This window comes from Chionomys nivalis, chromosome 2 (genome assembly GCF_950005125.1).
Source record: "Chionomys nivalis chromosome 2, mChiNiv1.1, whole genome shotgun sequence".
In the NCBI taxonomy this organism is placed as follows: domain Eukaryota; kingdom Metazoa; phylum Chordata; class Mammalia; order Rodentia; family Cricetidae; genus Chionomys; species Chionomys nivalis.
The window spans coordinates 36,263,515-36,282,801 of record NC_080087.1 but is presented as its reverse complement, the minus strand read 5'-3'; the positions used below and the strand labels follow the sequence as shown (position 1 = coordinate 36,282,801).

The 19,287-nt window shown below is 40.1% G+C and overlaps 1 protein-coding gene across 3 annotated transcripts in view; it reads right to left on the bottom strand.

Annotated features, from left to right (window-relative positions):
• Positions 1–19,287, bottom strand: part of Epb41l2 (erythrocyte membrane protein band 4.1 like 2) — a 179,767-nt gene that overhangs the window by 129,491 nt on the left and 30,989 nt on the right. The window lies entirely within an intron of this gene.

The following is a 19,287-nucleotide window of genomic DNA, read 5'->3' as shown; positions in this document are numbered from 1 at the left end:
TATAAACCCAAGAGACCATGTTTCCTCCTGTAATCCCAGAGCGCTCAGAACATCTTTAATAAGCCACGGAAAGATGACCTGTGAGGTCCTCTGCTAGGAAGAAGGGAGAGGAATAAACAGAAAAGGGGAGTAAAGAGAACATCCTTGTTCTTGAGGACAAAACCTTGTGTTGGTAACAGTCACGATTCATATTTCAAGGTAAGAGCAGAATAAGTGCCATAAGACTATGTGTCAACAACTGTCAAAGGAATTAGAAAGCTACAAATTCTTGTAGGAATTTAGCAAAATAAGGGCAAATTCAGTAGACAGTAAAACATAAGTGAGATGTGAATTACTTCATCAAAATATTTTTGAAAAGCTCTAAAGTGTGCTGGGGAGATAATCTGTCAATAAAATGCTTGACGTATCAACCTGAATTTGATCCTCAGTACCTCAGTACCCTGGGGATGGGGAGAGGAGAAAGAAGGGAGAGGAGGGGAAGGGGAAAAAGGAGAAGAAGTGGGGAGGGAGGGAGAGTAACACAGAGTAGAGACTTCACTTGTAATCCCAGAGCATGCAAAGCTTTCAAGAGACTTACAGGTTTATAACAGGGTTGAAAAGAAAAACTTCCAATATTCATATGCTAAGGTGAACCACGTTTGAAATTCATCTTTGAAGTCTGTCAAATAACTCAAAAAAGCAACAAACCAGCCATATCATAATGTTTCTCAAACTTGGCCCAGTCACTTGGGTCAAATTCCTGAATAGTTGTGTTTGGGTGGTCTCAATTATTCATTTTTCCATACTCAAATTTACAGTCAGATGGATTTAACTCTCTGAGGTCAGTGGTCTTTATTATTCTAGAACACACAAACACTTCACAAATTCTCATGTGCAATGAAGCAAACCAGATTGCTGTGTGTTGTAAAAAGTGCATGACTATATGGGGCTCATTCTAAACCCAGCTCTGAAAATAGCAGTAGTCATGAGCAAGTTATTGAACCGAAGTGTACTTTCTTAATCTCTAAAGGGAAGAGAATTACTCACGATCTAACGTATGCCTTAATTCCAGAAGTATATTTTTTTAAAGACTCTGACATGGCAAGCTATATAAAAAGTAAGAGTGAAGAAAGGCATCAAAACAAAACATACAGTCTGAGACCCACTTCATTAAATATACACAAAAACCAAACATACAGTTTGAGACCCACTTCATTAAATATACACAAATCTGTATTTACAGAGTATTTACTCCATAAACTGTGCACAGAGCACAACGTGACATTCATACCAATTACATCTGAAGGTAAGAATAAGACTGGCCCATTACTTATGATATTTGCATTATGAAGTCTATCTGATATCCATGTGGATTCTCGATTAAACAAATCCAGTTGCTTTAATCAAGTCAGACATTTAACAAAGTTCTTCAATCTTTACAAAACAGGCTGGAAATCAAAAGCTCTCAGAAAAACACTGAAAACACAGTCGCCAAGTGAGGGAGAGAAGCCTTCAACTTCGTTTTCCCAGTTTCTTTGCTCTGAGTCTGAAATCCATTGAGGACCCCCACCTCTCTTCACAAACCCTCTTGCAAGTGACTGGAGTATCTAAACCTAGAGTTTCTCATACTGCAGCTTCCAAGACCTTGTATTGTCGTTACCCTGCACACACGCAGAACTGGATTCCTAACAACACCTCACGGTAGTTCTTAAACGCACTGCCTGAGCTCTTTCTTTTAAGCAAGGACAGACCACATAGGGAGGAGAAAGGATTTGGCACCTGTGGAGATGATGTCATTATCAGCCAAGGCTCCGAACCATCTCTGGAATGCAGCTGCAGCTTGACTCTCAGCCCACCCAATGCAGCCTGCCAGAGAACCTCATGGTTACTGGACTTTGCTTGGCAAGCCCTGCATTCACAAGCTTTAAACTCTCGGTCGAACTCCTGTCAAGATAATCTTAGGATGATTGACCATTCACAGCTCTTTTTATTGGGTGGCAGGTCTGAGAGGGACTGGTTTTTTGCATTCCTGTGACTAAGAAAAACCAATGCATATCCTTAATCTTCATTTCACCAAAACCAGACAGCAATGGGTTATTAGTACCTTAGGGAATATGCAGGATATGAGCCTCAGTCTGTAGAAGTGGACTAAGGAAATACATATCTGTCTATCTCTAATGTCTATCTTCATCACCAATTCAACTGGATTAGAGTTACCCGAGACACCTTTGGGTATGTCTGTGAGGTTTTCCAGAGAGGTCTGACTGAACCCCAACCTCACCATGCATAAAGCATTCACTACCCACATCAGTGTTTTCTCCAGAGCTCAGGATAACCATGTGTTCCTACTTAGAAACCAAACCTCCAGTGATCTTTTTCTCGCCATCTCCATTTTCCATTCCCATAGTCACACCCTACCTTCCAAGTTTTTCCAACTGTGACCCAGGAATATTTACTGCCTAAGCAACTCACAAAAACATAGCAAATTCTCCAGTGTTAATGAAAATCATGTTTTCAAATGAATGACCTTGTGTAACTCTGATCGAGGCCAAAGCCTAAACCCGGACAGTCTAGAAAGCCCACCCCCCACCTTGCTGCTCAACCAATTTCACTGCCCTCTGACAGACTCAGCCCTTTCCCTCCTCTCCCTCACTCATGAAGTTTCTTATACATGATGTGAGGCCGAATCTCGCTTAATTTATTGTTTCTCTCTTAAATGCTGGTCATGACCCTCTAAAACAACCCTCTTGAAAGTCCAGTCTAACACCTACAACCTTACCACAACCTCAACTTCTAATTATTCATCTATCGTTTCAACTCAAAACCTCTTTAACACCTATTTTAACACTTATTTGACTATCAAGAGCCTAGGTTCCTACCCGTCCACCTGAAGCAGCTTGAATCCCTAAAGCCACCCATATAGCACCTTAACTCCTTTGCCCAATCTCCCAGCACCCTGCTTTAGGGGTTGCTCGCACCCAAGTAGGCTAACAAAACCCACTTACACTCACATATGAAATTCTCAAATAATGAAAAATGTGTTTTCTACTAATTTTTTTAAACTATCATAGTAACATTTCTCAACCTCACTTTTCAGGCATGTAATTCAAACATTAGTCTCAGCCTTCAGGAGACTGAAACCACACTGTCATGAATTCAAGGCCAGCCTGAGCTACTAAGGAAGACCCTGTCTCAAAGATAAAATAAAAATAAATTATCTAACAGTTACAAAGCGTAAGAGGACTTTTGATGATCCTAAAAATCCTACCAAGTATTTTAGTCAATACACATTTCCACAATCATAGACATCAGTTTTCCAGCTATACATACAGAAAAGAAAAATGTTAGGCCCTCCAAACATATAAATTTGAGACTGGACACTAGATGCTCTTTTGTTCTCATCATCAAACTACAGCTGTCTTTCAATCCAGAAAATCTAATATTCTGTTTAGCAAATTCTACTACCGAAAAACAAAGCCAGACATTTGAGGAAAGGAAGGGGGATAGGAAGTGAGGGGAAAAGGAAAATTTGCCCTTTGGTGGAAGGCTGAGTTCTACTATCACCAAGTTCAAGGGTGCATACCTGCTTAGCAAAAAAGGCGATCTTTTTCCAGGACAGGCTCCAAAGCCACAGAGAAACCCTGTCTCGAAAAACCAAAAAAAAAAAAAAAAAAAAAAAAGGCGATCTTTTACTCTAAAAAGTGGTTCTATTTTCTCCCCCACAGTAAAAATATGTGTAATATTTACTGTAATTCTCTTCCAAAGTAGTCCGTGCGCAGCCATGCCTTGCTTCTCCAATCGCTCCCGAGCACAACAGCTTACTGTCCGAGTGTAATTTGTCCAGCCATGCAGACACTTGTGCAATCGGGCATGGTCAATTTGCAAGAGTCAAGACAAACAGCATGGTCACAGTGATAAAGACAATGCCCTACTAGTGGGCCTTTTAATGAAAGGAACAATTTTCCCACAATTATCTCATTTGAATCCAAATATCTAATAAATGCTACATCATTCAAAACACAATCGAAATAACACGTTTGCTATTTACTCTCTTTAGACCCTGAAGCTGTCTCTTTGAAATTCAGGACAGTACAAGTGAAGGTGAAGTAAGTATACCTGCCCAAAGTGACAGAAAACCACCCAGCTCAGAACTCAAGGGCTGCACGACCTCTATGAGCGAATCTCTACAGAACCTAAGGGCTGTTTCTGTCACTGTGAGACCCAGTTCTTCCTGATAGAAGGTAGAGATAGGAAGAGAAGGAAGGAGGAAGAGAAGAGCTCAGGATTTCAGTCCATTTTGAGAAATACTTACTAAAAGAAGAAACGTGACAAGCAACAGAAGTGTGAGAATAGTAAGGACAGCAGGTCAAAATGAGGCTGTGACTGGAATAAGAAGGGAGCAAGGGAAACCAGAAGAAAACCAGATGGAAACTTCACATCCCAACAGGCAGAGCCCATTCCAAAAGCCACAACCAATTACAATGCAGCACTGTAGAGCCCAGCTGTAAGGGACACATCTATAATGCAACTCCTGCACCTAAGGCTCAGGGAACACTGCAGACAGGGGTGAGAAAGGCTGTAACAGCCAGAGGATCAGGGAGTTTGCTGTGAGACTGTCACCTAGTAACATCAGATGCTACACCATAAAGTCTCATGAGTGTGGCTGCGGAAATGTAAACTGAACAAGGACAACAGCAAACATGCCAAAAAGGACAAGCGAAAGCCCAGGAGGCCTCAACCCTACACAAAGAACTAAGAAAACTCCAAACCTTCTCCCCGAAGAGCACACAGATTAGTTATCCAATACCAAATGGGCAGCCCTGAAAAATATACATACAAGTAACATTATACAGACTGAGCAAAGGTTATATTTAGGAATATGCAGGTATATATCTATAAATACCTGCATTTAACAACAAATAATGAAGAAAGGTCACAAATGCAAAAGAGAAAGAGGCTTTGGGAGAAAGGAAAGGAAGAAATGATGTGATCATATTATAATCTCAAAAATAAAGAAAAATTTCACAATCAACTACAGATTGCCCCTTTAATCTTTTTAAACATGACAAAAATCATAAATGCTATACTGCAAAATCCACAAGATGAAAATAAAACACACAAAAAGATCAATTCTATTAACAGAAGAGATGTAACAGCTTTCGGGTGAAGGCAGGAACAGGTACGAGTCCAATGCAAGGACAACTTGTGTCATTTAGCTTAGAGCTGGATGAACAAATGAATAGATAGCCTCTTCCTCCACCTCCAAAACAAGAAAAAAAATGTGTCCAGAACTAGACCATTTTGTTCTGAGAAAACTTCATAACGTCAGGGTTTCTGAAGAATCTGAGCTTGCTAGACTGGGCTGCTCTAAAAAAGTTTTAACATTTTGCTATGAAGAGCAGCCCTGTCATAGGATGAAGTCTTTCTGCCTTGAATACCAATAGATTGCCCTCCAGTGGGACTGAAAACCACTGTGCAAAACACTAGGAACAAAAGACTGATTAGAGGGAATACAATTATGGAAAACAATATTGCAGAATATCACAAAACATTAAAAGAAAGATTTTGCCTTAACCAGCAACTTCTGTACCTTAGTGAAACGCTTAGATGCCCTCAACAAAGAGTAATGTCATAAGTAAGGCCAAGAAAGCACAACAACATCCAGAGCTTTTAAGACCACTGTGACTGGCACACCTGCCCCCTTCAGACCAGCAAAGTTTATGAAATGATTCAATGCACAGGTATGGCCACAGCTAACCTAAGTCAGATCCTTGGTAAAACACTAACCCATCCAGACTGCCACTCCACATGTCTAAGCACATCCTACAAGAATAAGCTTTACAAGATTTTTATTCTAAAAGATGAGTATCTGGAATAGTAACTACCTGAAATAATTAAAACCATTCATACGATTCCACATCGCAGCTCCAACCACTGTTAGAGGACACCCTCTTTAATCTGTTTCCCGCATCAGGAGCCCTTCAGGCGGCGTAATTAACATAAGGACATCAGCACTGTGCTTGGTACACTAAGTAGAAACAGGTGGCAAGTTCCAATAGTTAAATACTCATTTTATACATGATTCTAATGCAGAATGAAGCATACTCGATAAGTCAGAAAGAGGTAGTTCTTCTAATTAGTTAACTGGAGGGAAAAAGACAAGACCTATTCCTGTAAAATGCATGCCTTCTTCATATACAGGCTGAAAGAAAACGGATTCTCTCCAATGCACATTAGAGGAAAAGCAAAATAGAAATGTCACTTTTAAGACCGCATCGCTTTCCTCTTCAGCTAAAGCAGCATTTGTCCAGATTTCTGTCTAAAATCAGCCAAGGCATCATTTCTAGTCATTGCGATAAAAATTCACTTTCTAAATCCTGTAAAGGGCTAACGCCTGAGTAAGGAAAGCACTTCTCCCACACCCAAGGGCAGTGAGGAGTTGCTGGTTGCCTCACAGTTGTTTTCTAGCCACAAGCTACTACAAATTATTCAGACCCTTCGGCAGCAACACAAGAGACGGCCCTTTCATCCACTCTCCCACAAAATGTAGTCAATTTCTAAGCAAATCTTTCTCCAGAGGGTACTATGCTTTGTGAAGCATGTACACAACATTTCATTTAGCAATGAGCACCCCAAATATTTTGCGTTTTTGTGAAAAAAAATGAAAGCAAGTCACCAAAGACATATGGGCAAAGTTCTTTATTGAATCAGTTCAAAAAGTGTGTTATTTCAACATTTTAAATTTATAGGGCACTTGGAATCACAGCTGTTTCTACTTTCTACAAATCATCAAGGATGTGATAGGCAGTTTGCGGAGCTATTTCCTGCACTTAATTATCATGAGAGCCCCATTATTCTCAATCTGTCATGTTTTATATTATTAAAATAAGTGGAGTGGATGCAAAATTCAAGAAGTCATTGTTTTTTACTGCTGAGTAGTACTCTAATATGTATATATTCCATACTTTCTTCATCCATTCTTCCATTGAAGGACATCTAGATTGTTTCCAGGTTCTGGCTATTACAAACAAAGCTGCTATGAACATAGTTGAGCATATACTTTTGTTGTATGATAGGGCATCTCTTGGGCATATTCCCAAGAGTGGTATTGCTGGGTCCAGGGGTAGGTTGATCCCGAATTTCCTAAGAAACCGCCACACTGCTTTCCAAAGTGGTTGCACAAGTTTGCATTCCCACCAGCAATGGATGAGTGTACCCCTTACTCCACAACCTCTCCAGCAAATGCTATCATTGGTGTTTCTGATTTTAGCCATTCTGACAGGTGTAAGATGGTATCTTAAAGTTGTCTTGATTTGCATTTCCCTGATCGCTAAGGAAGTTGAGCATGACCTTAACCCTGAGTGAGGTAAGCCAGACCCAAAAAGAGGAACATGGGATGTACTCACTCATAATTGATTTCTAGCCATAAATAAAGGACATTGAGCCTATAATTCGTGATCCTAGAGAAGTTAAATAAGAAGGTGAACCCAAAGAAAAACATATAGGCATCCTCCTGGATATTAACCTTCATCAGGCGATGAAAGGAGACAGAGACAGAGACCCACATTGGAGCACCGGACTGAAATCCCAAGGTCCAAATCAAGAGCAGGAGGAGAGAGAACACGAGCAAAGAATTCAGGACCGCGAGGGGTGCACCCACATACTGAGACAATGGGGATGATCTTTCGGGAACTCACCAAGGCCAGCTGGACTGGGTCTAAAAAAGCATGGGATAAAACCGGACTCGCTGAACATAACGGACAATGAGAACTGCTGAGAAGTCAAGAACAATGGCACTGGGTTTTGATCCTACTGCACGTACTGGCTTTGTGGGAGCCTAGGCAGTTTGGATGCTCACCTTACTAGACCTGGAAGGAGGTGGGAGGTCCTTGGACTTCCCAAAGGGCAGGGAACCCTGACTGCTCTTCAGGCTGATGAGGGAGAGGGAGTTTATAGGGGGAGAGGGAAGGAAATGGGAGGCGGTGGCGGGGAGGAGGCAGAAATCTTTAATAATAAATAAATAAATAAATAAATAAATAAATAAATAAATAAATAAATAAGTAGAGTGGACTTTTTCTTTTTAAGTCAAGCAACTCACACACTGTTTCTTCTATTTTGATCTCAAGTTTTGCTACAATCTTGTACATAACATATAGGCATTTGGGCAAATCACAAGGATGAAACTGAAGGTCCTTGTCAGCTTTTTATCCAAGGATACCAACAACCCACAGACCCCTCCATTTACTTAAGGAGAGGTGAGAGCAGAAGGCGGTAAATTACTCAATAGTTATAAAACATTTACTTTCTAAAAATAAAGCCAGCATTCTCCCTCTAATAGAAAATTAAAGCCTCCCCTTTGAAAAGCAGGATCTCTTTTGTTTCCTTTTAGTTTACAATTTCAGACTGATCATTTATCAAAAAGAAATAAGCCAAAATAGGAAAAAAGGCACTAAAAGAATAAAGTTCAATAGGACTGAATGAAGGGCCAAAATCCAATCTGTGAACCAAATTCATGAATCTTAAAGAAAAACAAGTATCTGGCCAGAATCTTTCAAGCAATATCTTTTGCATCCAAAGATGACTTATAACTGCAAACCAGTTCCAACAATAACACAAAGGCAGCTTCTCCAAAAGTGCATACAATAAATTGTGTAAGCACGGGTGAGCATACGCGCACGCGCCACACACACACACACACACAATATGTAACTGATTTGGTTATACAAGATCCAATGTGCCTTTCTTTTTGAAGACCAAACTTGAGCTCACCATGTAGCCAATGATGATCTTAATTCCTGATTCTCCTGCCTCCACCTTCCAAGCACTGGGCTTAGAAGACAAGCATTACCACACCCAGTTTTACACAAGGTTGGATAGAGCAGCCAGGGTTTCAAGTATACTAGGCAAGCACTCTACCAGCACACCTACATCCCTAGCCTGACACATAGGACTCCTGGGCTAATAAAGGACAATCAAAAGAATACTTTCAGTCAGAGTTCAATATATGTATAAATTTAAGTTAGGCTGACATTCAAAACTCCTTGTCAAAGGAACTTTCAATCATTAAAACAAACAAAACAAGCACTATAGATGATATAAGAAAAAGATCTTGAAAGCATACCAGAAAATTCCAACTAGAAAAATAGAGAGCAAGCAAGTGAAAAGACCTGGTATATACTGGTATATTTATTATTTGTGCTTTAATAATTAAAGCTTGCCCGAAGATCAGAGGGCAAAGCAGACACACTTGTCAATCATATAGGCCAGGGAGTGGTGGCACAGACCTTTAATCTCAGGACAGGGGCAGACAGACCTCTGAGTTCAAGGCTACCCTGAGCTGCACAAGACAGACCCAGAAACAGATCCAGGCGGTGGAGTCACACACCTTTAATCCCAGCACTAAGGAGGTGGAGACAGGAGCAATGTGGCTGGGCAGAGAGAGGACTATAAAGGGGAAGAGACGGGAACTCTGTGGAGTGTTGAATCTGAAGATTCGTGGAGACAGGATCTCACCCTTTTGGTATGAAGATTTGGTAGAAGTAAAAAGTCTCTCTAGTGGTTGGCTGCTTTGCTTTTCTGATCTTCAGCTTGAACCCCAGTATCTGTCTCTGGGTTTTTATTATTCGTGCAACACTGGTATTTTAATTAAATTTCCAATTATAATAGATATGCTTCACAATGGAGCAAAGAATAATTCTATTTTAATTCACTGCTTCACTACTGTTACTAAATCAGACTATGACCTCTATGAATAGAACAGGTGATTTTACTGGCTTATCAGTCTGCATATTGTTGGTATTTACGAGGAAGTTTGTGTGGAAAAGAGGAATTACTCTGCATTGGAGAGTTACTCTGCTGATTCTAAATACTTCTGTATGCTGTTTAACACCAGCATAATTAGAGAAAAATCATACACAAAAAAAAACCAAACATACAATTCTTCATGTGACTGTCCACATTATTACACATCTTTCAGCTAAATAGCTGAAAAGCAACTGCGTGAGGTCATGCAGAGGTCTGGCATAAGAAAACAGAGTGCTAAGTTCAATTTTCAAACACATGGGTTTTCTGGCCCATGTTGGAAAACTTCAGCTTGGGAAAAATGTACTTCAGATTTGAGCTAAATGGACAATTAGAAATTCTTTTCCACTGTTACATTTTTCAATTTCTCATATTAAAAAATGCTTTCTGAACAGTAAAAATAAGTCACGTATTGGTCACATCTCATCCTACTTTGACCCTAAATCCAGTTAAAACACTGTAGTTATATTAAAAAGCCCGCAGCCAACAATGACAAGCAATACAATGAGGCAGAGATGTATTTAGTTCTTTTTTTTTTTTTTTTTGGTTTTTTCGAGACAGGGTTTCTCTGTGGTTTTGGTTCCTGTCCTGGAACTAGCTCTTGTAGACCAGGCTGGTCTCGAACTCACAGAGATTCACCTGCCTCTGCCTCCCAAGTGCTGGGATTAAAGGCGTGCGCCACCACCGCCCGGCTGATGTATTTAGTTCTTAAAGCATGGTGTTTACAACTGCATTTACACACGGAAGTTAGAGGTGCTGTGTATGCTTGTTTCTGTGCCTTGTTTTATAAGAACCTCTGGTTTATTCACAGCTAAAGTACTGAATACCCGTTAGGCACCTAGAAAGCAAGCTATGAACACTTGGCTTCCAAAGAGCCAGCACTTTCTTGAAGATGGTTTCCAGTATGAATCGTCTACATTTGTCAACTGGAAAGGATAAAAAGAGCAGTCTTCTGTGTTGCTGCCAATGGTGGAACCATTGCAGTAGCTTGTGCTAGAGAAGTTCCCTAAGAAGAAAGCTGAAGTTTCTAAGCTGCTCTGCTGTGGTAAGTACAGAAAAATGTGGATTTTTCTTCTCTTCTTCATTTTCCTGTAAATTCCACATAATTTTATAAACACATTTATAAACAACTCCAAAGGAGTGATGATAATGAACCACTAAAAGCCTATTTCACAAATGCGCAACTTCTGAGCATTTGATTCTTTTGAGTGTTGTCCATAGCAATTAATACAGGTTATAGCCAGTTCACCTGGGTATACTCCAGATATTTCTGACAAGTTCTTCCTAAATTCATCCTGAAAATGCTTATTAAAGCATTTAATTAGAGAGGGAAGAAGAAACTAAAACCAAACATAAATATGGAAACCACACCAGGTTATTCACTCATGAGAATAACGATGCCTATTTGGTCTATACAGTGACGTCCAGGCTAGTCTAGGCTACACAGTGAAACTGAAGAAAGCAGACGGGAAGCAAAATTCTTAAAGAGACACATCAAGTCATAGGGGAATTGAAAAAACAGAAAGAAAAGAATTTTGAGGATAATCCTAACTCGGCCCATAGTTTTGTAAAAGCACACCGAGTCAACCGCAAAATGGCACTCTATCAATAAGCTGTCGTTGGTAAGAAGACGACTCATGTCTGGATCTTTTCAATAAAAACTCACTGCAGCTAGCATACCACTGCTTCTAAAACTTACATGGTGTTTAACGAATAAGTCTAACACATAAACAAAGTATACCTTGCCAGGCAGTGGTGACTGCATGCCTTTAATCCCAACACTCGAAGGACAAAGGCAGGCCGGAGTTCGAGGACAGTCTGGTCTACAGAACAAGTTCCAGGACAGGATCCAAAGCTACAGAGACACGGGGGGGGGGGGGGGGGGGGGTTAACTAACAAAAAAAAAACTAAACTGAGAACCAAAATGAAACTCCTTAATTCACACAAATAAGACTCATCACAGATGAAAACCTATTTTACAAAATGCTTTGTAACTTGTAACTTTGACACTGTATCAGTGGATTTGGAGTAGCTCAACTGTTTTAATAAGCAGATAAAACCATGTCGGGTATAAAATAGGCACTGAGTCACACTGGCTGTGCTCTAACTCAGCGTTAGTCTCTCAGAACAGTCACACGGCAGTAGAAGAGATCTATCTCCCGAGTGAGCACATTTCTCAGCAGTGCAGCTGAGGACTGCCTTCATATTTTTTATAAACATCACTATATCAAAGTCCTTGATTTCAGTTCAATATTGGGGGTTTCTATGTTCATGTATGTAGCTCTAATCAGGTCAAGTTTTTTAACTCCTACATAGTTCTACATCATAAATAAGGCATTCTTTATGTTTCCTAATTGAAAGATAGGTTGTTCTTATCTCTTTGCTGTTTCAAACGGCTCAGTGACCACTTCAGTATCTCCCTGATACCCAGGACTACATCCAAAGCATACTCCAAGAATGGCATGGTTGGCTATCCTCATAGTCCCAGACTGCTCTCCAACGGGGCTGGATGGCTGTGCCAACTTCTCAGCATTAGCATAAGGCTACAACCATTTTTCTAGGTCTCCCTCAGTACCTACTTGGTATGTTTAGATTTATGACAGCTATGTTTAAGCTGCTGGTTTAACCCACACTTTCCACTGACTAGAGCATTCCATAAGCTCCAACCCTTTGTTTTCCAATTCTACCTTTTCTGTGTCCTACAAGTTGGCAGCTACATGGGATCCCTATTCTGATAAAATTTTAACTGTTCTGGTTATGGCAGCCAGTCAGCTCTCCAAATGCAGTTCTCGGCACCCACCCCACTCCTGAAGCTAGACGCATCATTTCACCTCCTTCTTTTCTACCCTCTCAACTCTCCTCACTTGACTCTTCCCCATCTTCTCTTGTATTCCTTTAGAAACTCAGTAACAGCCATTATAGGCCATAAAGTTACTCTCATATTTTAATCTAGTAGGCTCAGAACTACTTCTATCCCTCATGCCAACCACATATTATGTAAGGGGCTAAGCAGGTAAAAACTCTATAGTAAAGTTAAGTTTTCTACCTATTTCAAGGTTGGATCTTCAGTTGCTTCAAAGCTTATTTTCCCAACTACCTGCAAGTCAGAATCATTAGATATAATCATTGGCTTCAAATCTGAAATACACTTAAGTCATGATAGTAAGGCTATAACTTAGTCTCATACTTAAGGTTCATCACTCATAAGCAAGCATGTACTTTAATACAGCAAAAGATGATGGCAAGGCCACATGCACTCTCTCCATAGGGCCATGTCCCTATATACCTGTTTAGCTCCCCCTGGAACACAACTGACTGTGTTTCAGCAGGCTGTTGCCTAGGAAGCCAAACAACTAACCATTACATCACAAGCCTACAATGAATCAAACATTTACCAAAAAGGTACAAGGCCAGTATTGAATACAGCCATTGATTACTAATGATTCCATGAGCCCAACATCAACAGGATTAGCATCAACTTTAAAAAGTTATGTGGATATTATATCAGCAAAAGGTTAGATTCTTATATGGTTTTATGTCCTTGCTCTGGTATTTATTGCAGTCTAATATTTAAGGATAGCAGCCTACTTATCTCTCGGGAATAAAATGAAGTGTAATCAAAAGGAGCATGTACCTTTACCCAACTTTAACGCCCTAAAACATCAGAATTGCTGACACCTTCCAGGAACTAATACCTACTTAAATCTGGAAGGTACAAACTAATCCTTAGACCCCTCTGAAAAGTATACTCCAAACAGGTCTTTCATGACATGGGCACATCAAGTAGTTTTGTTCCTGTGTACAGGAATACTTTACCACTCTGAGACTAACTGGCTAGCGCTGCCTTGGTCACTCACCGATGAGGTCATCCTGAGGTGTGATAACTTTACTCCCTAAGAGTAAAAACACTCCACTGTGTGATGCTCAGGACCCACCACCCTTCATTAAAAGCTGATTCTAACTGGTTCAATATTACAAAGTGGAAAATGCTAATACAAATTCATAATCAAACCATTAAACTGGCTCAGACTTTAAACAGTAATGTGCTATAATGCTTAGATATAGAGCCACCACAAATCTTTGTCTCATATTTATAAGAAAATATACCAACTCTCTTAATAATATTCCAAATTAAAATTAACAAATCACCCACATATATACTAATATATACCAGTTCTATGGGATGCCACCTAGGGCAGACCAGTTACTATAAATAAGTACATACCATATATTTTTTCATCACTGACCTCCTCCAATTATCATTATGACTCAAATGCTGAAAATAACTACTTAAGGCAATGTTTCTCGGTATGTAATGTCTGAATTTGATAGACTTTAGGGCTTGGTTAGTAAACATTTCGACCTCTTATCTCCCACTCAGTCTTAACACATTAACGATCCCGACAGAGAACCAATACTTTCTTAAAACACTGCATGCTCACAGTATTTTCATCCCTCATACCTCTTGTTTCCAAAATCTGGAAACAAAACACATTTTCATTAATTTTCTCCATTAGCATCTAGCAAAATGAGACTTTATTCAGCTTAAAACTAAACATAAAAAGTTCAGGGTTTATTTTGTTTTTAAAAATCATTCCACTTAAGCATTTACAAATGATCAACTACAGTAAATTCTACAAAACATAAGGGTAAATAATACATCAGTCATGGTCTATCAAAGGTTAAATTTACACTTTGCAATCTCAATCTACAGAAGTGAGTCTTTAAACATGCAGAAAGGCTTGCGCTCTTACTGTTCTAGTTTTAAAAACTGCCAAGTTAACTACAGAAAAGTCCACTTTTCCACCACAGGGCTCTGAATAGGATTCAAATGCTACAGAATGTCTTAGACTTACTCATACATTTACTTTGCAAATTTAGAGACATCTATCTGCCAAATTACAATGCAACTGCCCAAACATTCCAGTGACAGTTAACGGTTACCAAACGGCAAAAAGGCTACCTTTAGTAGTCCACAGTCATCGGTGCCACAACATCTCAAAGTCTGAGCCAAGATCTGATTATTCTTAGTGATTCAGTCATCAATGAAATCAGAAGGTTTCACCCTGGGTCTTAGTGGGCTGCTGTGTTTTTCATACATGGAATTTCTCGATGAAGATGACAAGAGCACTGCAGTCAGCTAGAAAGATGCATGTGCTCACAGTTAAAAGCCGTTTGAAGCCCTTTTGCCTCCTGTTAACTATACTAATTAAAGAGTCAGGGCTTTGCTGAGTGAACAAATATATACTAGCTGTTTCCTTCCAAGAAAACTCTATGCTTACAGCCACTATGGGAAACCAGAGGTCTAATGAAGTGGAGTGACAAGTCAAAAACACAGCAAGAAACAAAGGCTATATACAACCTGTATAGCACCTGCAGGGCTTGCCCACCACCCCATTTCATAGGGTGTGTGCTGTAGCCCTCCCTGCAGTCTGTATCTCCTGTTCTGACAACAGCCTCTCTGACCTTCTACTCTAAAACAGTTTAAAGTAACGGCTTAGACGGGCACTCCATAAACTACCTCAATTTTATAAAGAGGCTTTCTGAAAGTTATTTCCCAACTGACTAAATGGCCAGGACGCAGCTGACAGTCTGTTACATCTTCAGAAAGCAGTAAGTTAGTGACAACCATGTTTACATATGCTTTCCTTCAGACGGTAATAAGATCCAACTAAAACGTGCAGCCTTCCCTAACCATTTCCGATCCTCAGAATGGATCTATTTAACATGCACTGTCTCAGTTTACTTTCTGTTGTGATAAACACCATGACCGAAACCAACCTGGGGAAAAAAGGGTTCATTTCATCTTACGTTTTACAGTCCAACCTCAGAGAGAGCTAAGACAGGAACTCGAGGTAGAGACAATGGAGGAGTGCAGCTTACTGGCTTGCTCTCCACGGTCTGCTCACCCTGCTTTCAGAGGGGGCATCACCCACAGTGGGCTGGACCCTCCCACATCAATCATTAATCAAGAAAATGTACCCACAGGTATGCCCATGGACCAGTCTGAAGGAGGAAAGTCCTCAGAGGAGGGTCTCTCTTCCTAGGTGACTCTAGTTTGCGTTAGGTTGATAAAGAGTAGCCAGCACACACTCCATGTCTTTTTGTTTTGTTTTGTTTTGCTTTTTTAGTTTTTCGAGACAGGGTTTCTCTGTAGCTTTGGAGCCTATCCTGGCACTAGCTCTGTAGACCAGGCTGGTCTCAAACTCACAGAGATCCGCCTGCCTCTGCCTCCCGAGAAAATTTCTCCAGCACTTACCTCACTATTGAAGTATATTTTTATCTCAATCATTTAACAACTCAAGGTCAGTATATAAAAATGTATTTGTAGCCGGGCGATGGTGGCGCACGCCTTTAATCCCAGCACTCGGGAGGCAGAGGCAGGCGGATCTCTGTGAGTTCGAGACCAGCCTGGTCTACAGAGCTAGTTCCAGGACAGGCTCCAAAGCCACAGTGAAACCCTGTCTTGGAAAAAAAAAAAAAAAAAAAAAAAAAAAACCAAAAAAAAAAATGTATTTGTATTCAAACAAAAGTGCATAGTATTCAAATTACCAATAAATTGAGATCCTCTCTCTGCCTAAGGATTCCAAAGGCTTTGGCTTATAAATGAATACAGAAAATATTCTGGCATGTAGTCACATGCCTATAATCACAATACGTAAAGAGACTGAAACAGGAGGCCCATGATAAGACCCTGCCTCAAACAAAATAAAAAATAAACAGTAAAGTTTTCAGAGCATAGTAAAGAATATTAAAATACAGTTCAGGTTGACCCCAGTAGCACAGATCTGTACTCCAAATACTCTGACAACTAAGGAGTTGAGTTCAAGGCCAGCCTGAGCTACAGAGTAAATTCAAGGTCATCTTAGTCAATCAGTGAAACTACTATCTCAAAATGAAAAATAAAAATAGGGCTTGATTATAGTTCAGTACTGAAATACTTACTTACCATGTGCAAGGCCCTACACTCTACACTCAACCCCCAGTACTACAAAACATAAACTGACAAAAACAAACTCTAGTCAGGTGTTAAATGAACAGTTTGCATCCTCGAAAAAGGAAAAATGGCTGAACTCTTGGTTTAAAAAAAAAAAGGGAAGGAAAGTAGCTAGCTTCCCCAAACCCCTAAATGTTCATTTGGATAATGAATAGTAAAGTAAGTAAAACAGACAAGAACGAGAAAATACAGAATGATTCTTTTTTTTTTTTTTTTTGGTTTTTCAAGGCAGGGTTTCTCTTTAGCTTTGAAGCCTGACCTGGAACTAGCTCTTACAGACCAGACTGGCCTCGAACCCAGAGATCCACCTGCCTCTGCCTTCTGGGTGCTGGGATTAAAGGTCTGCACCACCACAGCCCAGCTTCACAATGATTCTTTTTAAGCCATAATAGAATCTACCTAATTGATAACAAGAGGTTCAATGCCAGCCAGAACCACACAGTAGACACTGTCTCAAAACAAAAGCTGACCTGTGGAGCAGTCCTTAGTGGTTCAGAGCACTTGTCACACTTGCAGAGAACCTGAGTTCCCTTCCAGGCAACTACAGGGTGGTTCACAAACAGTTCCAGGGAACCAGCACCTCTTCTGATCTTTGCAGGTACCAGGCACTGATTTGGTATGTACATTTGCATACAGACAAAACACATACACACATAAAGCAATAAATCTAAAGAAATTTTAAATAGCTGATCAGCATCATGAAATGATTAGGGAAGTGTAAATCAAAACCACTGCTAAAATACTAACTACTTCCTCCCACTAGGATGACTATGACGGGGGGGGGGGGGGGGGGGGTGCTGGGTAAAACAACGCAGGCATCGATGGCACAGAACTGGAACCCTGGTAAAATGCAGAGAAACGCAGCACGGCAGGGTACAGTCTGTAGTCTCATGGTTCCTCACACACGTAAGAGTTACTGTGAATCAGCAATTCCACATATAGCTTCTGCCCAAGGCTACATTCACACATCACTCAGCATTATCCACAATAGCAGAAGCAGAAACAATGCCCACCAGATGCATGGGTAAACAAAATGCAGACTATTAATATGAGATATTAATTTATCTCAAATAGAAAGGAAATTATGACACATAGTTCAGCACAGATGAACCTGGAAAACATTCATTGGTTAAGTTAAATAAATCAGATGAAGAGCAAGCATATGATTCTACCTGTATGAAGTATGGAGAACAGACAAATTCATAGATGGAAAGTAAAGTAAGAATGCTCAAGGCTAGTAGAGAGTAAGGCAGGAGGAATGGGTATCTACTGGGTATAGGGTCTATATTGAGAATGCAGGGAGATGCCTCAGTTGGTAAAGTGCTTACTTCACAAACACAAAAAAAAAATGAGTTCCATTAGGACCCATGTAAAAGAACTGCAGTCTAAAGCTACAGTTAGACTGTAGGATCACTGGGATTTGCTAGCCAGCCACTACAGCCAATCAGTTTCAGATTCAGTGAGAGACCCTGCTTCAAAAAATAAGGAGCATGATAAGAGAGGTCTTCTAATTAACGACCTCCATATAAATATGCCCACACCTGTATGAATGCCCATATTTATACTTGGATACACACACATAAATATACACAGAGAAAGACATGTACATACACCACAACCAAAAAAATATTTTTTAAGTTCTGGAAATAATAGTAATAGCTGCACAACACTGGGAATGTATTTAATATCAGTGAATAATGATTAAACTAATAACACATTGTGTTTTATGGCAGAATCTCACTAAATAATCCAGCTGGCTATATACCCCAAGTTGATCTCAATTTGCAGTCCTCCTACTTCAGCCTCTTCAGTGTTGAGATTACACTGTGCTCATCCAAAATGATAAATCTTATGTGCATACTTTTATAGTTTTAATGTATCTTTCACATATTTTACCAAAATAAAAGATAATATAATTCAAGGGCTGAATCCTATAGAGCTCAACAGCTATCTTTGTAAAGTGTTTATGGTAGTTAAAATATGCCCTAATGTTTTAACATCCCCGTGGTAGCACAGGTGCCCTTAATCCCCGCACTCAGGAGGCAGAGGCAGGTGGATCCCAGTGAGCTCGAGGCCAGCCTGGTCTACAAGAGCAAGTTCCAGGACAGGCTCCAAAACTACAGAGGAAACCCTGTTCCAGGGAAGGATGGAGAAGGCGGGTTGTAAACACGGGGAGATATAAATCAGCAACCCAGCTTCTAGAAACACTGCATGGTATACCTTTACAAATTAGAGACCTGTCCCCCCCCAAAGCTGGAATGGTTACATTTCATCACAATAAAACTTGTGAATGTGGGATCTGATACCAGTAAGCACACAGGAAGGTAAGCAAGAATAACAAAATCCAACTCATTAAAAGTTGAGAATGAAGAGGGTTCACCTCAGTTTTCCCAAGTCATCAACTAGTTAATGATGAAGTAAGGGCAAGAAGAGCCCAAGTCTCTGCCTCCATACACTTAGTTTAGCCTGAACATATCATTTATCCTCACTCTTAAGCTATACAAACACAG